This window comes from Acomys minous (assembly GCF_964271855.1).
Source record: "Acomys minous genome assembly, chromosome: 11".
NCBI classification, from domain to species: domain Eukaryota; kingdom Metazoa; phylum Chordata; class Mammalia; order Rodentia; family Muridae; genus Acomys; species Acomys minous.
This window is the reverse complement of record NC_140492.1, coordinates 75,053,772-75,080,965: the sequence shown is the minus strand read 5'-3', so window position 1 is coordinate 75,080,965 and position 27,194 is coordinate 75,053,772. Positions and strand designations below refer to the sequence as shown.

The 27,194-nt window shown below is 37.9% G+C and overlaps 1 protein-coding gene across 5 annotated transcripts in view; it reads right to left on the bottom strand.

Moving 5' to 3' along the window:
- SPIDR (scaffold protein involved in DNA repair) overlaps positions 1 to 27,194 on the bottom strand; it is a 252,547-nt gene that overhangs the window by 96,216 nt on the left and 129,137 nt on the right. The gene's annotated exons all lie outside the window — the stretch shown is intronic.

The following is a 27,194-nucleotide window of genomic DNA, read 5'->3' as shown; positions in this document are numbered from 1 at the left end:
ACCAACTGGCCACAGTCACCAACATTACTGGTACTGAATTAGACAAACAAGATGAAAGCATACCAAACCAAATTCTGAAGTTCTTCTTGGTGCTCTAAGGTGATAAAACGCTTTAATGTACATTCTTTAAATGTAAATGCGCTATTAATAAGAAAAGCTGAAAATCTCATGTTCTGGAAGGAGGAATTTGACACATATATTACCTTATTCCTCTTATTAAACTACACTGATAGGTGGAGAGAAGGGAGAATACCAACTAGGGAAAAGGGAGGGAGTGAAGGAGAGATAGAAGGGGAGGGGGCAGGAGGGGGAGGGAATGGAGAGGGGGAGGGGGCAGGAGAGGGAGGGAAAGGGAGAGGGAGAGGGGGAGGGGAAGGGGGATGGAGAGAGAAAGGGAGAGGGAGAGGAGACAGACGTAAGGAATGATACAGTTATAAAAGCAGCAAGTACCCTTAACGACAGAGCCGTCTCTCCAGGCCCTCATTTCTGGACTCTTACACTGTTTAGGAGTCCCTGTCTAGGGAATGGCACTATTCACAGTGGCCTGAAATTTTCTACATCCATTAACTACAACAATTTCCCACAGACACACCCATTGGCCAGCCCAATGTTGACATTCTTTATTGAGAGTCTTCTCAGATGACTGTAAGTTGTGTCAAGTGACAAATCACACTATGACTAGCCCCCACAAGAGCCAACTTTCTCTAAATAAAGGACCAAAGAAAAGGTCACAGTAACAAGCTAGAAAAATCTTATAATAATAACTCTTTATTTGTATTTATATTGAAAAATCATTGAATTACAAAAAGGAAACTCTTTTAACTTAATGACAGTTAAAGTAAATGCTAAGTAAATTAAGAATTTTCTCCACCTTTTTATTAAATATAGTGCCAAAATCCTAGTCCATAACACAAGGCACACACTAGAATGAATATAAATGAATAAATAAATGCATAAATAAATAATTCCCAAAGAATCTGAAGATAACCCCTAAATCTAGTGAGTTCATTAAAGTTTTAGAATGGAAGAAATAAAAATCAAGTACGTGTACATAAATTTCAATAAATACACATTCACCAAAATTAAAACAAGTGTCATAAGCTGGACATGGTGATACATGCCTACAATTCTTCCAAAACAGGGGGCGGGGGGGTAAGAGGAAGAAAGGAATCAGTTTAACTTATTATGACTTGCCTGCTGAAGCTACAAAACACTCATGAAATCTTTGGAACAAGAGAGCCTGAAAAACCTCAACTGTCCCCTAGTAAAGAATCCTAATCTTAATACAGATATTTATGTCAATTCCCATTGAAATCACAGCATTTTTTGGCTGTATGTGTGTGTGTCTGTGTTTGCATTTTAAAGTAAAATTTAAAAAATTAAAATAAAATATGCCAGGTGTGGTGGTTTGTAAGAGCAATTCCAGGACTCAGGAGGCTGAAGCAGAAACTGCCTCAAGTTCCAGAAGAGCCTGTCTTAACCACCAGGACCACCAAATGCACAAGTAAACACACAAACAACAATGCACAAAGTAAACACACAAACAACAACAATGCACAAAGTAAGAAATATTTATACAGGAAGACAAAGGAACTAGGATATTTGCAAAAAGAATAGAATGAATAAAACCATTTGTGCACACAGGTGGAGGTGTATGATTAATGCAATGTATGTGACTGTACAGGTGTACTTAACGCACATTTATGTGTACAATCATAATAAAGTACAAAAGGCATATAAGTGAAAAGTCATCTGAGTCAATTTGATTCAACTCATTCCCTTTTTTATGAAGAATTTGATATGGCTATTGAGTGGAATGTGAAAACACTACCAGAAACCACACCACACTTGCCTAGGATCCCGAGAGGCAACCGCAACAAAAGAATGAAACACCTAATTCAAAAGCCTAAGACCAGATATCAACAGGAAGAACACGTTAAACTCCTGAATTCTAGACTCCAGAACAAAGAACACAAATAATAACAGCCAAGACAACACTCATGTACTATAGCCTATCACAGCTGTCACTAAGAAAGTATGAGTATCTTCAAGGACCTTAACGGGGATAAGAATAAACTCTTCCATGAAGGCTGTGAAATCACAAACAGTTGAATGAAATAATGAAAACACTTCAAGACATGAAAGTAAAAATAGAATCACTAAAGAAAACCCAAACTGAAATAAAACTGGAAATAAAAATTTTAGGATGTCAAACAAAAACCTCAGAGGTCAGACTCACCAAGAGATTACAAGAAGAGAGAATCTCAGGTATTACAGACAATTCAAAATACTGACGAACCAAAACACAAGGGTGTCTTGGACATGAGGACAAGTCGTAGAGGCTTTGGTTAAAGTGCCAGAGACCTCCAACAGTCCAACATGCTCCAACAGAACAGCTTTTGAGGTTTTGTTTGACAAAGTTCCAAAGATCTCCAGCTAATCACCGCTGCCCTTAAATATTATGTATGGTCCAAGTGTAGTTTTGCCTAAAAACTACTTTGAAATCTACTTTTTCTCCTAAAGCTGCCTTTTTCTCTATTTCTCACCCCTAATGAAATTCACACTGCCAACTTTTGCCACAGATGCCAAAGAAAGCATCTGGCCAATAGCTTGAGACAATGACACAGTCTTGACTCTAACTATTATGCTCAGCCAAGCAGAACCTAATAGAAAAGAAAGTTAGGAGTTTGACAGAACAGTACCTGGCTAGATGTTGTTAGTTCTAGAAAAGTAAAACTTATTTCTTTAGATTCTGCTTTGAAAGAAATAGAAGATGGGCTTGGAATGTCATGCTTTACAGATATTTTTTCAATAGAAGACCTCCTTGGCAGTTAGCCTAGGCTTGGATAAAGATGGCTATAATATATGTTGGTATGGGACTGGAAGTAAGTATAGTGTTTCTGTGTTAAAAACATTTAGTCTCAAGCTATGACAATCATGTAAAAACAATGGATTTAGCCAGGAAAAATTTACGATTAAAATTTCCCAAGTATTATTTAAGAAAAATTAATCAGGTCATGTGGGCCATTTCTTGGATATTGATTGATTTTTGCTATATGCCTTATTGTTGGTTATACATAACTGTTTGTCTTTGTTAGATTGTTTTCTTGCTCTGTTGAATTTTAAGGGCTCTGTTGATTGTAAAAGATGAGAAGATCATGGTGTAATCTGTAATGAAAAAAACTGAATTTCACTTTAAATAAAGTACTAGGGTTGGCCCAAGGAGAGGAAAAGCAGAAGAAAAATAAAGTTCTCCTGAGTAAGAAGACTTTTCAGTTTGTACCACAGTTATGTCTGGATCACTATTTTTTTCCCTCTGTTCCTCACCCTCTCCTCAACAATTAGTTCCTCTGACTAGTTGTTCAACCAATAGTTGGTTTCCCTTAACCAGCTGTTCACTGCCTGCTCAATTCTCCCTACGGTGAAAACACCAGGACTTTCTCTTCTTCTCTCTTACCAGAGCTTTCCTGTGGAACAAGGGCACCCAAGTTGATAAAAAAAAAAAAAACACTATTACAGCTAAAATAACATATTGACCCTTACACAGTGGTAGTGGGGAATTTCATTTCTCCTCTTTCACCAATAGACAGGTCACCAGACAATAACCAAACAGAGAAATGTTGCCATTAAACAACATTCTAAATCAAATGAACCTAGCAGTTATTATAGAACACAAAACAAAAAATACACTTTCTTCTCAGGAACTCATGAAACCTTACTCCAAACTGACCACATATTCGGAAACAAAATCAAGTATTGACAGATGAAAGAAAATTAACCCTGACTTCTCAACAGAGAGTATGAAAGCCAGAAGGGCCTGTAAAGATGTCATGCAGATACTACGAGAACACAGATGGCAATTCATCAATGTAATTCATGATATAAACAAACTGAAAGAAAAAACCCCACATGATCATCTCCTTAAGGGCTGTAAAAGCATTTGAGAAAATCCAACATCCATTCATTTTAAAAGCCCTAGAGAGAGCAGAGATAAAAGGCACATACCTAAACAGAATAAAGGCAACATCCAGCAAGCCTATAGGCAACATCAAACTAAACTGAGAGAACCTTACATCAATTCCATGAAATTAGGGACAAGACAAGGCTGTCCACTCTCTCCGTATCTCTTCAATCTAGTACTTGAAGTCCTAGCTAGAACAATAAGACAACTAAAAAAAAGATCAAGAGGATACAAATTAGAAAGGAAGAAGTAAAACTATCACTATTCATGGATGATATGATATTATACATAAGCAACCCCAAAAATTCTATCAAGGAACTCCTACAGCTGATAAACACCTTTATTAAAGGGGCTGGATACAAAAATCAACTAAAAAAAAACCAGTAGCCTTCCTGCATACAAATGACAAACAGGCTGAGAAACAAGTTAGGGAAACTACACCCTTCATAATAGCCACAAATAATATAAAGGATCATGTTGTAACTCTAACCAAGAAAGTGGAAAGACTTGTATGAAAAATACTTCAAATCTCTGAAGAAAGAGTTTGAAGAAGATTTCAGAAGATGGAAAGATCTCCCATACTTGTGGATTGGGAAAATCAACATAGCAAAAATGGCTATCTTACCAAAAGCAATCTACAGATTCAATGCATTTCTCATCAAAATAACTACACAATTCTTTACTGACTTTAAAAGATCAATTCTCAACTTCATATGAAAAACAAAAAACCCAGAATAGCTAAAACAATCCTGTACAATAACAGATCTTCTAGAGGAATACCAATCTGGGATCTCAAGCTGTACTATAGAGCAACAGTAATAAAAACAACATGGTACGTCCTGCATCCTTCATGTCCCAGCACCAAGTGCTGAAGTTGCTGTTCCTCATCAGAAGAGAACAGCTCCCAGGACAACTTCGACGAAAACTTCCAATCCCAATTGTTTGAACGTTAAAAAATACCCACTGGTGTTTATGGTCCTTTACCTTCAGGGACAGTAGGAATAATCTTGGGAAGAAGTAGATTAACTTCTCAAGGTTTTATTGTGCATCCTGGTATTATAAATTGGGAGTGTAAGGAAGAAATTAAAATCATGGCACATAAAGAAGGAGAGGAAAACTAATGTAGGGTATAGAATTGCTCAGCTGTTACTGTTTCCTTACAGCAAGGGCAAAGCTGCTCCAGTAGAAAGAAGAGGTGCATTTGGGAGTACATGAGTTCTGGCAAACAATGGCTAATGATCAGAGACCTAAATTAATGGTACAAATGAATGGTGTTGAAATAGAAGGTTTGGTGGATACAGGAGCAGATGCCATGATTGGCCACTTCAGAAGATTTATACACAATTCATAGGAATTGGTAAATTATCTCAAATAAGACAAAGTATAAGGCAAACATGGAAGCTGAGACCCTATGTGGCTGACATATCCATACATTTTTGGGGAAGGAATCTTTTACAACAATGGGGTACTCAAATTAATATTCCTGCAATCACAGAGGCAGACAATGATGAAATTAGGGGTAAAATGGTAGATGCTTTGGGGAAAGGTACTGATATGAGGAATCAAGAATAATCACAAGCTATATTGAGTTTCCAAATTTATAATGGGAGCCCACTGCTGACATACCAACAGCCTTGCCCCTAAAATGGATATCAAACAGACCTGTGTGGCAAGAGCAGTGACCTATAACAAGAGAAAAATTGCAGGCACCTCAACAACTGGTGCAAGAGTAGCTGGAGGCTCACCATATAGAAGAGTCTAAAGCCCATGGAATTCCCCTGTGTTTCTTGTAAAAAAGAAATCAGGAAAATGGAGGGTGGTAACAGATTTAAGAGCAGTGAATAGAGTAATTCAACCAATGGGTCCTTTACAGCCTGGGATTTCTTTATCTTTGTTGCCTAGGTCATGCCCTATAATAGTAATTGACGTAAAAGATTGTTTTTTCGCAATACCCTTGAATGAGTAGGATAGGGAAAGATTTGCTTTCTCAGTACCTATTCTGAACAATAGAGGTCCAAGAAAAAGATACCATTGGAAGGTACTTCCACAGGGAATGTGGAATAGTCAAACTTTATGTCAATACTTTGTGTGACAACTGTTAGAAAGAATTCATAGTCAATGTCCTCAATCTATTATTTACCATTACACGGATGATATTTTGTTGGCTGATTCTGATGCAGATACTTTAGAGAAAATGTTTAAGGAAACACAAAGAATTCTGCCATGCTGGGGGTTACAGATTGCTCCAGAAAAAACACAAAGAGGAGATTCAATTACCTATTCGGGCTATAAAATAACTCAACAAAAAATTCAACCACAAAAGATATAGATTGGTAGAGACTAGTTGCAAATTCTTAATGATTTTCAAGTTAATGGAAAATATTAACTGGCTGAGGCCTACAACTGGATTAGCTACTTCTGAATTAAGTAACTTGTTTCAAACATTACAAGGGGATTCAGATTTAAATAATCCAAAGTGTCTAATCGCTGAAGCAGAATTCTGGCAGAACAAAGACTACAAGATGCATATGTGGATAGAATTGATTCTAAGCTTGATTGTAGTTTGGTTATTTTGCCTTCAACTCATTCTCCTACTGGGCTCATTATGCAAAGGGAAGATAAAATTATGGAATGGATTTCCTTAGCACATCAACAAAGTAAATAATTGAATACATATGTAGGAAAAATTCCAAATTAATTATAAAAGGTAGAATAAGACTGCACTGTCAGGAAGGAGCAAACCCAGCTGATATTGTAGTGCCTCTTACACTGTAGTGCTCAGATTATGTTATTATAGGTAATCAGTGAAGACTGGCAATGAGCTTGTACTAACCACTTGGGAGAAATTAATAACAAATACACAAAAAGAAAACATATATAATTTATAAAAAGATCTATTTGGATTCTTCCACCTATTGTAAAGAGAACACTGATTCCAGAGGCACCTACATTCTATACAGATGCAAACAGGATGGGAATGGAATGTTATAAATCAGGTAAAATAACTAACATAATCAGAAGCCCATACACCTCAGTTCAAAAATAAGAATTGTAAGCAAACCTTATGGTGCGATTAGATTTTCCTGAATCTCTTAATTACTGACTCTTAGTAGGCAGAAAGCATTTTTTTTGCATATAGAAACTGATGGATTTACTCCTTATAACTCAGAATTGATTGTTATTTATGGAATTGCAACAAGCCATCAGAAGTAGAAACTGCCCCTTGTATATTACTCATGTATGGTCTTATACAGGTTTACCAGGTGCACTGGCACAAGGAAATGAGGAAATTGACCAATTATTAATAGGAAATTTCATTAAAAGCATCACATTAACAGTAAAGATTTAAAGAAAAAAATCTCTATCACTTGGCAACAAGCCAGAGAAATAATTAAAAAGTGTCCTTGTGTTCTTAGTATAACCAAACTCCATTGCCTGCTAGAAGTAACCCTAGAGGTACCAAAAGGAATGAAATCTGGCAGATGGATGTGTTTTATATTGCATAATTTGCCAAACAAAGCTACATACATCATACCATTGATACATACTCAGGGTTTCAATGGGCAACTTCTTTAAATTCTGAAAAGGCTGACTCTGTACTTACACACTTATTGAAAATAATGGCAATTATGGTGATTCCTGCACAAATTAAGACTGACAATACTCCTGCATATGCATCCAATACGATTAAGCATTTTTGCATATATAATATAAAGTATATTATTGGTATACCACACAAACCCTACAGGACAAGCAGTTGTAGAAAGAGCTAATCATACCTTGAAAGAGATGCTTATTAAACAAAAAGGAAGGTTAAAGACCCCAAGGGACAGATTAAATAATGCTTTGTTGACTTTGAATTTTCTTAATGTTGATGAAAAAGGAACATCTGTATCTGAGAGACACTGGGCTATAGAAAAGACTGAGGAATTAGGACAACTAATATACTATAAGGATCTGTTGACAATGAAATGGAAACTTGCAATAGTTTTGAGATGGGGACATTGTTATGCTTATGTATATAGAAGGAATGAAAAAAATATGGTTACCAACAAAACTTACAAAGATTAGATCTGACCAGGGAAGATCTCCTACTATCTGAAACATGAATTATCTTTGCATAGTAAGGGAATCATATGGGCTACCTGGTCCTTATGATATGCCATCCTTTCATACTGCATGGATATTACAGCTCAAAGAGATGTATACAGTTGATGCCTTACACTTGCTTAAAAGTAGGGCAGAAATTTATCTTTAGATGATTTGTGCACCTTGTATATATGGATATATATGTAGGAATGTACTAATAATTTTAAAAGTTTGCTTATTTTCAGAGCAAAAGACCAGATAATAATGAAGACAAAGCAATCTCATGGACTGCCTCAGCTACTGTTTTCCTCAAGAATTTGCATGCATATCAACTTTAAAAGGGCTAGTCTAAAGGATCGATCCCAAATAGACTGGACAGAAACAGATACAGCTACATTTTTCAGAGCTTGGCCAATGTGTTAATTTTCTAAGGGTATCCAAAAGATGTTTTTACCTCCAAACAGCAAAAAGTAATTTTAGGAACATGACGCTCCCGTTCCCAATAGGTGGGATGAGTGGTTTTGGTGGGCTGCCAATGCTTGTTATTGTCTTGGGGATTGGTTATACGTTAGCAAAGGTTACATTTAGGGGTTTATTCCTTTCTCCCCTTTATCCTTCTTTCTCTCTTATCTGTCTATCCCATCTAGTGTTAGGGGAAAGGAGGGAAAAAGGGAATGATAAAAGGGGGTATTATAGAATTATAGTATAAAACATAGATTACTGAATCTCAAATATTTAAATTGGTATTGCATATTGATAGAAATTTAAGAGTATTCTATTCAACTTTTGCTTAATGTATTGTACATATTGTATATTTATATAAATTTAAGATTATATTTTTCAACTTTTCCTTAATGTACTGTACATATGCAACTCATTTTTAAATGTGATGTAAAGTTCTAGTCGTATGAAAGCTAACTATTGCAAACTGTTCAGGGTGGTTGGAGATGCAAGTTAGTAGTTAGCCACATAGAAACCTTACTTGTAGTCTTGTTAGATACTAGTTTAGTTAATTATAGAATAAGTTTTATTTAGTCTCTTGTATATGTTTTAAAGGTTAAGCAGAAAGTACATAGCTAGAAAGAAGCAATGTTTGTCTACTTAGATATACTGTGATTAGATAAGTCAACAGATAGATAGATAGATAGATAGATAGATAGATAGATAGATACGCACTATAGTAAATAGATAGATGGTCTTCAAACACTTCAGAAAGCTGCAGAATATAGCATTTAATAATAAAGGGCTTTTCTGACAGAGAGACACATCTGCTTTTGGCAGCACCTCCAATCTACTTCATTGAAGATGATGGGCATCAAAGAAACAAATGTGGCAAAAGAGCCACTGCTGATAACAGGCTGACTTTCCAAACTGTGATCAAGAATGACACTGGGAAAATGACTGTCCAGCTTTGCAGAGACTAGGTGGGCCAGTTCTTCAAAATTCCTGCTTAACAGAAGTCTGGCAGAAATTCTGGGCCAGTAGGCTGAAAATTGGATGCCCCAACAATACAGAAGAATCTTTGCTGACTGTCCAGGCAGTCAACTATCTCTGTCATGTCTATATTTTTGGAAGCTGCTTGCCTGTACTTACTTCATATTAGATAATATTTCCTTCTTAAGTCCCCGATGGGGTTGAAGACTAGACAGCCATAATATTACTACAATTAAGTTTTAGTTTTTAAGAGATAAAGGCATGTTTATAGGTTGATAAACATAAGTTAAGATAAGGAAATGATTTAGGAAAACTTTGGACATGATGATAGGACTCACTAGGATAGGACAGATAGTGGAATACTCTCTCCAAGATTGTCAGATACGAATGGACTGGACCTTGTACATGAAACTTTTATCGGATAACTCTCATAATAGTCTTAGTCTATACAGGGTGGTTTTTTTTTTTAATAGAAAGGGGGATATGTAGTGAATGTAAACATGTTTTTGTTTTTATCTCAAGCGTGGAATGTGAAACAGACTTTTGTGAGGGTGTGCGGTATCTGTCTGCTGGAAACAACTTGTAAGAGAACAGGTGATGTTTGTCCACTGGAAGAGGAATCACCTCTTGCTAGGACATGGTCTTTGTTAACTGATAAACATCCTAGTACAGGCTCTGAGAGGATATATAGCCCCACCTCTTGTTTTGGATATATCCAAATGTGTGTGTGTGTGTGTGTGTGTGTGTGTGTGTGTATGTATGTATGTATGTATGTATGTATGTATGTATATATCTATACACACACACACACACACACACACACACACACACACACACACACACACACACACACACTTGGTCTTGGCTGTTCATCACTCTACTTCAAGATGCTCCTAGAGAGAACAGCTTCATGAAACACTTTGAGGTTCTGGGTTCTGCTGCTGCTTTGGGTTCCAGTCACCTTCGCTGAGTTACTGGTTTGCTGTTTAACCAGTCTACTGGATTTCTACCAACTACGCCAGTGGAATCACTCCAAGGAACTGAGTTTACAAAGGTCTAGCTCTGTTCCCATTAACCTCTTTTCTCTCTTATATAGGGTAGGTGGGTTGGAAAGGAGGTATAAATATTAAAGAACCCCAAATAAAATAGGGTTGAAAAAGTTCAAAGCCTGCACAAAACATACACAAACCTATGGACACTTTGATCAATTGAAGACCTAGACATAAAGTCCAACTGCTTTTGGCAAAGAAGCCAAACACACACACACACACACACACACACACACACACACACACACACACACGTAAGAAAACAGCGTCTTCAACAAATGGTGTTGGTCCAGTTGGATGGTTGCATAAAGAAGAATAAAAATAGATTAGTAATTATCATACAGTACAAAACCAATTCCAAATGTACCAAGGACCTCAGCACAAGATTGTGACAGAAGGGTAAAGTGGGGGAATAGACTTGAACTCACTGTGATAGGACAAGACCTCCTGAGCAGGACACTAAGAACAACAATTAATACAACAATTAATAGGACTGTACTGCAAAGGACACCATCATTTGGGCAAAGGAGCAGCCTACAGAATTGAGAAATATCTTTACTAATTATACATCTGATCGAGAGCTAGTATCTAAAAATAAAGAACCAAGAAAGAAACTGATCTTCAAGAAATAAGTAGATTTCAAATTGGGATATCAAATTAAACAGGTAGTTTTCAAAAGATGAAATACAAATGGCTGAGAAACACTTCAGGAAATGTTCAACATCCTCAGCCATCAGGGAAACAGAAATTAAAAATTACTTTGAGATTTCATATTACTCCAGGCAGAATGGCCAAGACCAATAAAACAAATGACAGCTCATGCTGGCAAGACTGTGCAGAAAGGGGAACACTTACTCATTGCTGTTAGGACTGTAAACTGGTACAGCCACTATGGAAATTAGTGTGGCAGTTCCTCAGAAAGATGAAAATACATCTACCTGAAAATCCAGCTATTCCATTCTTGGGCATATACCCAAAGGACTCTACATCTTCTTATAGAGACACTTGCTCATCCTTATTCACTGCTGTTCTACTGATAATTGCAGGAAATTGGAAAGAGCCTACATGTCCATCAACTGATGAATGGATAATGAAATGTGTAAAAATGAAATTGGCATCTCAGGTGAAGTAATCTAGATTCTTATATGAGGATGTTAGTTTTAAGCCTTTGACAAGTACTACAATATAGACACAGACAGTAGTTCCTACTAAGGAACTATGAAGGAAGAAAAGATCTCATAAGAAAGGGGAAATAGAATATATTGTTAGAAGAAGGCAGGGAGGAGAGTAGAATGGCTGTGCCACAGTTGTGACATCCATCCTATACATTAAATCAGTGGTTTTCAACTTTACTTATTAAAAGCAAGTAAATTGAACAAATTTTATGTTCAAAAAATATAATGACCCAAGCAAATGTTTACATTCCATTTGCTTTGGAAATTCCATTTTCTCTTAAAAACCATGTGTATCTGTAGATCAAAATCAGGTCGTTAAGTTTCAAGGCAAGAACAAACATAGTAATTCTAAGGAAAAATTATATTTCCATGGCACTTCATCTTCAAGTTATTGATATAAATTTCCTAGAAAATACTACATATTTTGCCAAATACTGAAAACCTTCAAAGAGTTTCTAAGCTATTTTTATTCAATTTCTAAAATTAAATACATTCCAGATCACTAAAAAAGAGCAAAGACTGGTGTGTCAGCATTTGAATAGCTCAAATAGTTATATAACTACTTCTTCCCAACACATTGTCAAGCTTAAAAGCTATTTATTTACTAAGAACACAACAAACAGCCTTCATTTAAAACTATTCATTCTACCACCACATGGACACTGCATGATTCCTTGGCCACAACAATTACCTTAGTTGACTATGCAATTTCCCAATTTTCTTTCTATCTTCATCTTGATCTGTTATATGAACCAAAAAACATACACAGCAAAAGTAACTGTTACAGGATATACAAATTACTATCAGTATGCCGTGTTTGAGAACATGTGCATTCCAAGGGTCTTTGAGGCAGAAGTTCTGGGTCCCATAGCGGAGCCTCTCACAAAAAGCAACAAGAGAAAGGGCCACTAAACAAAAAGAATCTCCTCCAGCAACTGGTCGCCAGTGCTAGGCACCCAAGCAATGTCTGTGTGTTTGCTTGTTTAAGATGGAGGTACCAAAAACTCCAAAGTGGCTTCTGATGCAGTATGTACTGCAGGTGATACCGAGCTTGTCGTCTTCCTGTATATATGGAGAACAGACGACAGCTGTGGGAGACAGTTCTTTCCTTCCACCATGTAAGTCTGGGGATCAAAATCAGGCCACTAGGTTTTAAGGTGAGTACTTTCTCTGCTGAGCCTCTAACTGACCCTGTGTTGGGTTCTGATGAAGAGTACATTAAATCTACAGGTTACTTTTGGTGAACCTACTTCTTGTTTTTTAAGGGTTTTGCATTGTATTACTTGATTGAAGTGTGTGTGTGTGTGTGTGTGTGTGTGTGTGTGTGTGTGTGTGTGTGTGTTCTACCATTTTACTGAAAGTACTTACAAGCTCTAAGAGTTTTATTGTAAGATCTTTAGGGTCTTATGTATAGAAATATGTGCACATAAGGATATTTTACTTCCTTTCCTATTTTAGTTCCTTTGTTTCTGGATTTATGCTCTAGCTAAAATAGGCACTATACTGGGCAAGAGTGGAGAAAGTGGGTCACACTCATCTTGTTACTGACTGTAATGGAAATGCTTTCAGTTTTTCTCCACGTTGTAGAACACTGATCATGCATTTATCATATATACCCTTTATTGTGTTGAGATATGTTCCTTCTAATTTCGTCGAGTCTCTTAAGGAGATTTTGCTTTGTTTTTAATAAAATGATGTTAGATTTTATTTACTTATTTATTTTTGTCTTTTCTGCATCTATTGAGATGACCATGATTTCTGTACTTGACTTGATTTTTGTGGTACATTGCACTCATTGATTTGAAAATGTTAATCCATCCCTGTATTTCTGGGATGAAGCTAACTTAATCAATGGTAAATGACCCTTTTGAAGTTTCTTGATTTTGTTTGCAAATATTTTATTGAGGATTTTTTGCATCTACGTTCATCAGAGAGACTTAAAATAAATAATTTTCATTATCCGGTTTAGAGTCTGGGTGATACTAACTTTGAAAAAAGAATTTGATAGTTTTTCTATTTTATTGAATAAACCAAATTATCAAACTCTTTTCTGATTAACATCTCATAAATGGGTATGTAAACATATGGTTCCATAAACCATTTCTATTTGAATATTGTGGCTCATACTTGTAATTCTAGCACTTGAGAGATTAAGAGTCAGGAGTTCAAGGATAATCTGTGCTACACTGGGAGACTCTGTCACAATATAAACAAACAAACAAACAAACAAAAAAACAAATAACAAATTCATTTTACTCCTTACCTGGAAATGTTATTTTAGAATTAAAGTAAACATGAAGCAACCAAACAGACTTTTAAAGATAAGATCAGTGATATCAGAGAAAAAATGCATGTGAAAGATCATACCCTGCTGGCAATTTCTTCCAGAATGTCTCGGTTTTGTGAGATACTTGCTCCTATTTTTCCATTGCAAATCTTACATTTTTTAAGTGTCTAGGAAGTCAATAAATGATGAGTATACTAAATGTGACAATTGTGACCATTTTTTTTCTGAGCAGATTACCATAACTACCTTAAAAGCAAACAACATTTATTTCAAATCACAAAATTATATGTGCGGTTATCTAGAAGAAATGCTGCATGTATAAGATAATTGGTAAAAAGAATTAATAGATTAATGAGGCTTAATGGAACAATTTAAAGAAAATAGAAATGTTTTTCTTTCTATTCCTTTTCCCCTTCCTCCCTCCCCCCAAAAAAGCTTACCTAGTAGGTTAGACTGAAAGCTGTAGTTGTGAGGAGTACATAATACAGACGTTAGTTTACCTTGAAGATATACTTGAGATAATCCATTCAAATCTGTTTATAATTTAGTCTTAACTCTGAGCTCTACAAGCTCAGGACTAAGATTGGATGATGTACAAATCTTAGCCACTGTATTAGCCTCTGAGAGAGGAGGCATATTTCCCAAAAGGGGAATATCACCATGTTGTGATAATCATGCTAAAGCTGTGTATATTTAACTTGCTTATTAATTTTGATGGTGGTGGGAATCCAGCCTTATGGTAAAACAAAAAAAAAAAAAGCAACAACAACAAAAAAAATAGCCCCACTTACTGTTGCATAATAAAAGTAGCTCCCCACATCCAGTATTGTTTTATGAATATACTAAGAACTCCTGAGAAACACACACACACACACACACACACACACACACACACACACACAGTACAGAGACATTTTGCCAACTCGTGCTATGACTTAAAGTCATCATGAATTTCTCTTAAGAATTATTGAAAATAAATTGGAATCTTTGAGTGAGCATTAATGGACACTCGGGAGTCCAGCAATGCCTGCACCGTGGATCAACAAAGTACAAAGCAACACAGCTGGTGCTACAATCAGATCTCAAGTCTGTAACAGAGACTGAAGTGGCTTGTATGCTCATCAAGTGTCTAGAACAATGCTGCCTGTGAGTAGGGACCTTAGATGATTCACCAATACCTCAAAAAACAAATTTTTTTTGGAATAAATGTCACCCTTCTAGTTATTTTGAGAAAAATTCTATGTTCTTAACAATACTCTCCCACCGACATGTTCAAGTGTCTGTTTCTACAACTAATTCCTGACCTTCTAGAATACAGCAGCTATTTATCTCATGGCGATCTATTCATCTATATACAATCTATATACAAAGGCATCTGCTTAAGAATCTACCAATGAGGGCTGGAAAGATGGTTCAGCAGTTAAAAAACATTTGTTCCTCTTGTAAGATGACCTGATTTCATGTAACCCATGTATTAAAAAAATAAATCCTTCTTTATGAATAACAAAAAGGAAAAAAAGAAAGAAAAAAGATTTTAGACCATTTTCAGAATAGTATTTTCATATTGTAAATCATTTAAATCTAAAATTAACTAAAAATGAAAATGAAAAACTTTGTAAATTATATAAATGAAAGAATCTTTGATATGCTATTTCAAATCAGAAATATATTAATTTTCAAATGCAAAATAATGAAGCCAACTTTAATTCTAGATGTCAATAGTCATAAATCTCAACTACGTAAAAATTTCAAAGCAAATGGATACTTAAGAAAATAAAGCAGCAATCCCCAAGACACGCAGCATCAGACTACCTTTTTTTTTTTTAATCTTTAGCTTTGTGAAGAAGAATCAACAATCTCTGAGAAACACCAAGAAACAAACAAGAAACAAAAGCCGACCTGAAAAAACAGTGCAAAATTCTGTTTGCTTAGTTTTCTCATCTTTTAATTCTGTTCAGATATTCATTTAAAAACAAAAACCAGGGCCCACTGGTGAGCTGGCTGAGTGCTTGTTATGCAGGCTGGACAGTTTGAAAATTCAAGCACATATCCCAATGTGGAAGGAGAAAGCTGACTATCCAAAATTGTTCTCTGCCCCATATGTGTGCCTATAGACATAGGTGTATATACTATACAGGAACACAAACATATAATTTAAATAATTTTAAACAATCTATAAATTGTTTGAGACTGCTGAAAGTCACAAAAGTAGAAAAGCAGGAGCTTACTTTAAAAGATATAAAAGAAGAATTACAGGAATAGCCACTATTTTTACCTCAGCTTTATCTGTCTAGTTCATTACCTGTTGGTGTTATAATAGTATCCTGACCAAAGCAATTTAGAGGAGAACGAGTTTATTTTAGCTCACATTCCTGGTTACTGTCTATCGTAGGTAACAGGAAGTTGAAGTTCCTCGTCACATCTACAGTCAAGAGTGCTGAGAGAATGGATGCAGTCATACTTGTACTCAATGTTCTTCTTCTCTGACACTGTTCAGAATCTCTGATTAGGAGATGACATGACCCAGCGTGGTGGTTCTTGCCAATAATCAGGATCATCAAGCCTGAAGGACAACTTGGCCTAGACAACCCCTCATTGAGATGCTTTTCTACGTGAGTCCAGATTGTGTCAAGTTGACTATTACAAGTCATCTTCGCTCTGTTCATAGATAAGCAATGCTTTAGAGCTGGGTGCAACAGGGCAGGATTTTAAGGCAGAGGCAGGCAGATCTCTTTGAGTTTGAGGTCAGGCTGGTCTATGTAGTGAGTTTCAGGTCAGCCTTGACCACATAGTGAGATGCTGTCACAAACAACAACAACAACAACAATGACAACAAACAAACAAAAAATGCATGCTTTTATGATTCAACAGTTTAAAATTTTCAAGGGTACAAGAGAAATAAAAACCAAGATGGCACCAGATGTGAAGTACAGACTACAACATTTGAATTGTGCATTCAGCATAGAAAGAAAAAGAAACCAAATCAAAGGAAAGACAATAGATTTCTATAATCTATGAAATATCCTAAAGAAACTTTTACTTGAAAATTTATGAAGACTTTTAGGACAAAACATCCACTTTGCTCATGCTACATGGCAATAAAAGAAGCTTGGGAAGACAATGACCCCCAAGAGTTAAACCTGATGTAAACTATTAGTAAAGTAAGGCAAATACACACTTGAGTCTAGCATTTAAAGGTACAAAATAAATTAACCTGATAAAGGTACAAGACTAGATAAAGGACAACACTTAAAAATATTTTTGGGTTAAAACTATAGAGGAAACAATTTCTCTCAAATGGTACACCTTAGTTCCAAAGAAATTAGGGCAACAAGGGCAGCAAAAACTTCAAGTCTCATTCCAACAGAACACAAAACCACAGCAGTTTCTACTGCCCATGACAAACAGTACAGTCTGACACACACACACACACACACACACACACACACACACACACACACACACAGACACACACACGTATAATTACTTGACATTTAAGAAGGAAGATGCTTCCTGGAAATGACTCAGGATCACAAAGGATTAATCCAGAGAATTCATTCCAGGTTTAGCTTATTCCTCTGACTTTCTCTATTCTTGGCCTCATCGTCTAGTGAGGGTAGGAAGTAGATGTTGTACCTCTGAAAACATGTGTTCTTAAAAGCACTGGTCTAAAATATCATGTTCTCAATTAAATTCTGGTTTCTTAAATACCGTGAGCCTTGGATACAACATAGGCTAAACCTCCAGAGGTTTATGCACACACATACAGGGCCGAATTCAATTGACCTACACGCTGTCTGGATTCTTGCTTTTGGGGATTTTAGAGCTTATCTCCATTATCTTGAAAAGCTTATATGCACACACCTAATGAATCAGTGCCACATGGAGAGCACAACGTCCCACTGCCTGAGATCTAGCCTAGCCTTCGCAGTTCCCACAGGTAGCCGGAAAGTTCTATCTTTGCAAGCATTCTCTGTAGGAGCTAGCTTTAAACTCTATTTTATTTGGGGTTCCTTATGCTTCTACCTCCATTCCAACCCCTGCCCCCAGCCCTAGGTAGGAAAGAAAGAAGATTAGAAGGGAAGGGGGCATAGATCTCTTTAGAATTAGTTCTGGCTGGCTTGGGGTGTCACTGCTCAGAAGGTTCCTTCCTGCACCTCTAATTCTGCACCTGACCTTTGCTTGGTCAGATTCTGAGTACTAGGCTTTGTACTGAGGTCCTAGGTCCATTTGGAGTTGAGTTTTGTGCATGGAAAAAGGCAGGAGTCTAGTTTCATTCTTCTACATGGAACTACGCTATTTGAGGAGCACTGTTTGTTGAAGAGGTTGTCTTTTCTCCAATGTGTGCCCTTGGAGCCTTTGTCAAAAATTGTGTCTGCAAGAATATGGGCTTATATGTGGGTCCTCACGTCGATGTCGGGCTCTATGCCAGCCCTAAACGGGACATCTGTAATATACCTCTTCTTGCCAAGGCTCAGGAATCATTGTCAAAGATGGACAAGAAATGTTTCCTTTGGCTTTCATTGTGAAAGCGTTAGGGTTCCTAGATATAAAACTCCAGAAAGTGTGCCTTTCTCCCCAGGTCTGTGCTCTTTGGAGTATTCCCCTTTCGCGCTTTGTTTTTACTGGGCCTCCCCAGAAATTTGACAATTAGCTGAAGTTTTGATTCCATGGCTGCTTGTGCAAGTCTGTGATTTTCTGTATCTACTTGATAGCCATTCCAATGTTGGAAGCGACAGTGTGCTCGCTGGCCTCAAAATGCTCTGACAGGGTGTAGCAACCAAACCTGGTCACCTGTATTTGATCTCTAGGAGCACACAGTAAAAGAAAAGTGATGCCAAGTTGTACTCTGACCTCCATATGTGTGTTGTGGCACACACGAGTCTTCTCCCCAACCCAACATATGTAATATACAAATAAATGTAAAAACTGTAAGTGCAAGAGTTGCACTGCAGCTGTGGTTACTGTGATAAGAAGAATACAAAATTGTAGACTGAAGGTCGACACTTCACCAAGAATGTGAGAGGGCCCAGGAGACCCTACCCCTTCCTGAGTGGATACTGACAGTTATTGCTTGCCGAGGCGGGGAGGAGTGGCACCATTTTCTTCAGTGGTATAACGACTGATAAAGTGCCCATGCTTCAGCAAATAGCCTCTCTCGCCCTTGCTACTATAGATAACCCTAATTAATCTCAGTGCTTCATGCACAAAAAGAAAACAGGAAATTAGGAGGGAGACTTGCTGCAAAAAAGGACTTCAATGGGAGAGGGAAAGTACATGGCAGAGACTAACGGGTAAAAACAACTAAAATTCATTTTATATAAGGCACATATATTTCAATGTTCCTTATTTTAGTGCTAGAGGGCACTGCTTCAGTGTGAGATAGTAAATTCTGGGAACAGGCCCCCAAAAGACCATTCCTTTTCTCTGTCTTTTCCAAATCCAGAGGCTCTAAACTTGGATCAGGGAAATGACTCAGCACACTACTTTTTAGGGTGTGAGGTCTGATGTTGTCTTCATTGCCATTGGAAAAACAATCCACTCAGATTCCTACTCTGTGGGAGTGGCCAGGTGCCTTCATACAGCCACTGGAGTTACAAAGAACAGACACTTTCCTAATCTTTCTGACTCTGGAGAAGAGGAGTCCTCCCATAGATACTCCCCCATACATTCAGTCATCCATGTCCACATCTCGGTGCTCCCTCTGGGGCAACCCAGTGGCAGTCAGGCCCCCCAGCCATGGTGCCACTTCAAGGCCTGTGGCCTCTCCTTTCCTACATATACAACAGTTTAGAATGAACAAAGAAAAAAAAAGTCTCCTACATTTTCTTCTGCATTTATAACAGAGTACAAGTAAGTGGTAATTCAGCTGGTAAAGGCAAAACTACAAGTATTAAAAGGGAGGATTCTCTGCCCCACTCCCAGTTCCAGTAAGTGGACTATCAGGATTCTCCACAGAATCATGTGAGCACAGGCAGCCAGCAGCTGCCCATTGGCACTGTATGTAAATGAACTCAGTCACCTTTTGGGTTTTCCCCTCTCCTCTCCCTCCTCTTTATGAAGAACACAAAATCATAGAGAGTAACTAACTGGAGTCAGCTCTGCACTTTAGTCGCAGGCAGGAAGCCAAAGTGCAAACACAATGACTGGATTCAGTTTTACAAGTAAACACTGGAACTGAATTCACCCTAGTCCGGGAAGAATGCCTCTGATCACAGCTAGCAGGAAATCCAATTCAAAACAGGGTGTGTCATCCTTAATTCACACTGTGGCCTTTATACCTTTCATAAAATTCTTTGCATAGTAAAGTTTCCTTCTCAAAAATATTCCCACAAAGGCTAAATTTTATTCACAATATTGTATTCAGAAATGCCTTGCAGGAAATGTCTGAATTCCAACAACTACCCCCTTTGGTAAAGACCCACAGCTCTGTTTGTCCTCCTTTGGTTACTAATGGTTGAATATTAAGAGCCTGTCATTCATTCTTCTCCCAACTCCCTTCTAATCTCTGATTTTTCTCTGACATCATGCCAACTTTCAATTCCCCTCTTGTTCTTTGGGCTACTTGATAAGTTAGTATGAAAATGCTGAGATCCTGAGAAAATTAGGACAGCCACATGCTTTGGCCCAACCACATCTTAACTGTGCCAGTTGGTTCACACGCCTGTTTCTTGTGCCTCCAGAGTTGGCCAAAACTATCAAACAACTTCAAGAAGATATACATATGTATAAGTGTTGCCAGCCTGTAGCTCTACAAAAGGCCTCAAGACTTATACCAGGCCACGGCCAGGCTTCCCAAAATGATCCCTGTAATTACAGAAGCCCAGAAGGATTTTAGTCCAGCTTAAAACAACAAGCTAAAAGTCAGGTACAAGCATATTCAACTGGATATAGATGGGAGGAAAGAATAGAAGAAATGATGTACAGTTTTCCCAAAGTGAAAGGTTTAGGTGTGAAAGGAGAGCCTATTTCTTAATTGCATCATGACATATTATCAAGTATTAGCAGGCTTGAAGGCCAGAGAGGATAGGCTCTCAAGTATAGTGATCTTTGGACCTCACCTTCTGCTTCTGACCAAAACAGAGGGTACTTGCATTGCTTGGCACAATGTGTGCTGTGCTCACAGCTGCTACAGACCTGGAAGTCCCCAACACTTGAATTTCTAATTGGGCAGAAGTGCCACATAACTTGCTGAGGTATTAAAATCAAGGTTGCCTGCTTTGAAACCTCTGTTTCTGAAGCACGAGACTATTCTGCGAACACAGTGTAGGTCACAGATCTGTCTAGTCTCAGTGCACCTCAGGTGCACTATAAGGTGGCCTATGGTATCCATATCATAAGGTGCTTTCTCCCTCTTGGTTCCTCCATGTGCTCCCAAAGCAGCAGTGCAAAATCACGTTGGACACACTTCCTGATGCCTCCCAGTTCTTTCATGGGCTCCTAATCCACAAGTCGCTTGAAAAAAACCAAGGACCTAGGAGCTGCACAGTGGTAAGATATGGACTCTCCTCCCTTGGGTCAAGATGATAAAATTCTCCATTCCTTTCTACCTACAATTTCCTTCTGTGCATGTACTCGTGTGCCAACCTACAGGCTCTTTCCTCCTCTGGGGCGTTCTCTTGCCTCATGTGAACTTCAGTCTTCTACATTTATATTAATTTCACTCAAGTGCTTTTTATTAAAAATGGAGGCTATACACACAAATGTATGTTTTCTGGGTGCCCTATTGCCATATGACAAGGTCTATGTGAGGGGGCGTTTGTTTTGTTTTTTTGTATCAGACCAAGGAGTTATATGGAGCAGACTTTCATGGTGGGTTCTTGTGGCTTTGAGGAAGGTATTTTACATAAGGGACCAACTGGATCTATCAGATTTCCCCCATGGTCATAACACAACATAACATAAATGGCTCTTTTACTTTGGGTTTCCTCATAACTACCCACAAACCTTCCAAAAAGGACATTACTGCCATGTCTTAAAAAGGCAATCATGATTTTATGAAAGAATAAAATTTGATACCTACAGATTAAGGTAACAGTGGGTCAGAAAATGTATTACTGTGGATTAAAGTGGAGCTGTTGGTGCTATGCTATCCCAATCCCACTGTGCTTTTGGGTCTTGTAAGTAACTGTGGGATTAAGCAGTGGAAGACATGACTGCTTTCTAGGAAGCTGGTGGGCCCCAATCCTTGCAGGTTAGTGCTTACTGACTTAGGTAACTCCTAATTCCCAAACTGTCACTTGCTTTAGGTTCATGCTAATTTGGTTCCCAGAGGTATTCCCCATGTCTGGGAACAACTTGATCAGCAAGCCTAAAAAGAAAGATTTAACTTGGCTTTGTTTAACTTACTAGACAATTTATACCAATTTTTGGAAAGAATGACATAGTTAGCAATTTGAACATGCTTGATAAATCTGTTCCGTTAAAAAAAAAAAACCAATCTGATGTGCCTTATGCCCAAGCTTTTTGTAAAAGACTGGTGTAACTGACCTTCTGGGTGTTTTAACACATAAAATTCAAGTCCAAAAGTACCAAACACATAGGGTTAAGAAGACAGTCAATATATTCACTCTTGCCACTAGGATAGGTAGGTCTCAGGGGATGAGGAACGTCTCTCCATAGGCCCTGTAGTCCTGCTAAGTCACCTGGGAGAGGCTGTAGAGACTCAGAGGCTAGCAGTAACCAATGCACATTCTGCAGTCAACAGTGGGAAAGGATAGTAAGTCTCTGACCCACCACAGCAGACCTGCAACCGATAAAGACTAAAGGAGGATGCGGCTACCAAGTCCCTAGAGGGAAGCAGGAACTCAGGGCAGGAACTGAAGCAGAGGCCACAAAAGAGTACAGCTTACTGGCTTGTTCCTGAAGGCTTGTTCAGCCTGTCTTCTTATACAACCCAGAAGTACCTGCCAAGAGTGGCACCGCCCACAGTGGACTGGGCCCTCCCACACCAATCATTAATAAAGAGAATGCCCCACAGACTTGCCTATAAACCAACCTAATGGAGACATTTTCTCAACTGAGGTTCCTTATACCCAGATGACTCTAGCTTGTGCCCAGTTGACAACTAACAAACAACTGGTAAAACTACTTAGAAAGTTAAGTTCAAGCCATATTAGACTAACACAATTTCTTCTCTCTCCCCCTCTTGGCAATTACTAAGAATTACAATTGCACAACCTGTTATTTTTCTCCCAAATTCTAATAAAATGATCTTGCAGATTTGTTCTCACAGTCTTTAAATTTTTATATTAACAAGACTAAGAACTCACAAACAACTCTGATTGTAATATTTTACATATTCTAGGTTCAAGTATAAGGTTATCAGACTTGACCAAATAAAATACAGGATGCACAATTAAATGCTAACTTGTGATTTTTAAAAAGGATAAAATTATAGTACAAGTATGTGCTAGGCTTTATCTGATATGCACATTTTCCTGGGAAATTATTCAGGCATCAACTCATCTATAACATAATTGATATTTCTGAAAATAACTTAATTACAAAAACCTGTAGTCCAATAGTAGAGGTGGGTGACCTTGGTATTCTGATGCTTCTGCCGCCTCTTCTCCCATGATTAACCATGTGCCACCATATCTGAAATCCTACTTTATTCATTTCAATTTTATTTATTTATTTATTTATTTATTTATGTTTATATATTTATTCATTTTCAGTACTGGCCTCATATATTCCCAGTCCAGTTTTTTTTTATTTAAGTAATTTATTCAGATTACATCTCAATTGTTATCCCCTCACTTATATCTTCCCGTTCCCCCTTCCCTCCTTCTTTTACCCTATTCTCCTCCCCTAGGTCTTTGACAGAAGGAGACCTCCTCCCCCACTATATGATCACAGCCTGCTTACCTGTTTACCCCACCTCTGAGTGCCACCAGGCCTCCCCACCAAGGGGAAGTGGTCAAAGTCAGAGTCAGTCCCTGCTCTCCACACAACTGTGGAGAATGTCCTATCCTTTGGCTAGATCTGAATAGGGGCTCTAGCTTTACTGCATGCATTGTTCTTGGTTGGTACAGTAGTTTGAGCAGACACCCCTGGGTCCAGATCTGCTAGCCTTGATGGTCTCCTTGTAGGTTTCTAGGACCCTCTGGATCCTTCTATTTCCCCATTCCCCCATACCTCTCTCACCTGGAGTCTCAATAGGAAGTCCTGGCATCTATCCCCATCTCCTGCTAAGTGAAGACATTCAGGGGACATCGCTGTTGGGCTAGTGTCCAATTGTAAGTGAGTATATGCCATGTGTGTCTTTCTGGGTCTAGATTAACTCACTCAGGATGATCATTTCTAGGTCCATCCATTTGCCTGAAATTTTCAGGATTTCCTTGTTTTTAATAGCTGAGTAGTATTCCATAGTGTAAATGTACCACAGTTTCTTTATCCATTCTTTAACTGAGGGACACTTAGGCTGTTACCAGGTTCTGACTATTATGAATAAGGCCTCTATGAACATAGTTGAGCAAATGCCCTTGTGTGGTAAGGAATCTTTCGGGTGTATGCCAAGGAGTGGAATAGCTGGGTCTTGAGTTAGCCCTAGTCCCAGTTTTCTGAGAAAGCGCCAGATTGACTTCCAAAGTGGTTGTACAAGTTTGCACTCCCACCAGCAATGAAGGAGTGTTCCCCTTTCTCCACATCCTCACCAGCATGTGCTGTCACTTGAGTTTTTTGTTCTTAGGCATTCTGTATCATTTTGATTTGCATGTCTCTGATGATTAAGGATGTTGAGCATTTCTTTAAGTGTTTCTCAGCCATTTGTTATTCCTCAGTTGAAAATTCTCTGTTTAGTTCAAAGCCCCATTTCTTAATTGGGTTATTTGGTTTGGTGGTGTTTAGTTTCTTGAGTTCTTTATATATTTTGGATATTATTACTTTGTAAGATGTAGGGTTGGTGAAGATCTTTTCCCAGTCTGAAGGCTGTCGCTTTGCTCTGTTGACAGTGTTTCCTGCCTTACAGAAGGTTCTCAGCCTTATGAGGTCCCATTTATTGATTGTTGACATTAATGCCTGGGCTGTTGGTGTTCTGTTCAGGAAGTTGTCTCCTGTGTCAGTGTGTTCCAGGTTCTTTTCCATTTTTTCTTCTAAGTGACTTAGTGTCTCTGGTTTTATGTTGAGGTCTTTAATCCATTTGGACTTGAGTTTTGTACATGGTGATAAATATGGATCTAATTGCATTTTTCTACATGTATACATCCATGTAGAGCAGCACCATTTGTTGAAGATGCTATCTTCTTTCCATTGAATAGATTTGGCTTCTTTGTTGAAAATCAAGTGTCCATAGGTGTGTGGATTTATTTCTGTGTCTTCAATTCTATTCCATTGATCAACCAGTCTATTGCTATGCCAGTACCACGCAGTTTTAATCCCAGCCCTCTTTTTAAAAAGTAAAGGAACTGATGGAATAGTTATTGTACACACACAACACAATACTATTTAGTTTTGTTGCTGTTTTGATACGGGGTCTCCTCATATCAAACTCATGTTGCTAAGACCTTGAACTTCTGTTACTTCTGCCTTTTCCTGTTGAGTGTGGGGATCACAGACACATGCCACTATACCAGGTTTATTCAGTACTGATAAGAAAACTCAGGGCTTCACTTATACTAGGCAAGCACTTTATAAGCTAAGCTACCATACACCTCAGTGATTTGTTTTTCTATGAACACATCTGAATACTAATCAACTTAGAAGAAGTAGTCATTAGCCTAAGGTCACTAGAACAGCCATGATCTGAAAATGTACTCTTCCCATTTCCACATCAAATCTAACCAAACTTTCAACGAGGTGGAGAAAAAAAAATACTTGAAAAAAGTGGAATTTCAAAAAGTTATTTGCTCCCATATTTGAAGAAAACATGTAAAACATCATTTATTGTATGTAGATGGTGTAGAAACCAGAGAGCAGAAGCACACGTGGTGTAGAAAGTGTGCACTTGGATGGAAGAGGTCCATCCTTTGGTGTTCTAATTCTTTTCCACTCTTAAGAACTAGGAACACCCACCCTTAACACAAATTATTGTCCTACCCTGATGACTAGATTTCCATCTATATAAGTGATGGAGTGCATGGCTCAAGTGGTACAGTACTTGGCATGTAAATATGCCAACATAGCTGAGTTCATATTCCTAGCACTCATGTAAAAAGCTAGGCAAGGTGAAAAAGGTTTGCAGCTTCAGAGCTGGAGGGGTAGACAGGTAGAACCCAAAAACTTGTTGACTGGCCAGCCTGGCTTAAAGGGTGAGCCCCAGATTCAGTGAAGAGATTATCTTTCAAAACCTAAAGGGTTAAGTGATTAAGGAAGCCATGCTGACAATGACCTCTGACCTCCACATGCACATGAAAACACATGTATATATTAAACACAAGAACACATGCATAAACCATACATACTGACTGGAATCCACAAGTCTAAATGAGTCTCATTTTAATTAAAATAACCATCACCATCTGGATTATTTGCTCTGGTTTTCTCTTCATTGAGTTCGTATTTACTATACATAACACCACATCTCAATCATATCCAACCCACTCCCTGTATCTCAGTCCTCCAAAACTTCATTTATAAATATTAATTTTCCTTTTGAGAAGCTGTAATCTGTCACATGTTTCTTACAACTTCCACAGTAGACTGAATTTTAAATATTTTTGTCTCTTTGGGCATATTCTATTTAAATTACTTCCAATCAGCACCTCTCATAGCCCCAGAATCACAGCAAAAGCATAGCACAGATTTAAATGCACTCTCTGCTCTCCCTTCCTGTGCCCACAGATTCCCACAATGGCTATCATCAAGCAATATTCCATGGGTTATACACACTCTTCCTTTCAAACAGTGCGCAAGGAACACACCTTCCTCTTCTTCATGTCTCCAACACTGAACATTACCCAGTGTTTGTAGAGCTGATGGGCATCTAAACTCTGAGACCAGAGACCCATTTAGTTTACCCATCCATCCCTCCATCTAGGAGACATTTTCATACCAACCTACCAACTGATCGACAAACTTATCAATAACTTTAGATTCTGGCAATTTCATAAATATAAAATATGGCAGAATTAGGCATATTAATAGTCAATAAATTCTCATTTTTCTCTTGACTCTCAGTAGCTCATATTTAGCTGTTTCAGAAATTGTTATTAGATTCAGACCTTTCTAATCATAAAGACAGAAGGTGTAATGCCTAG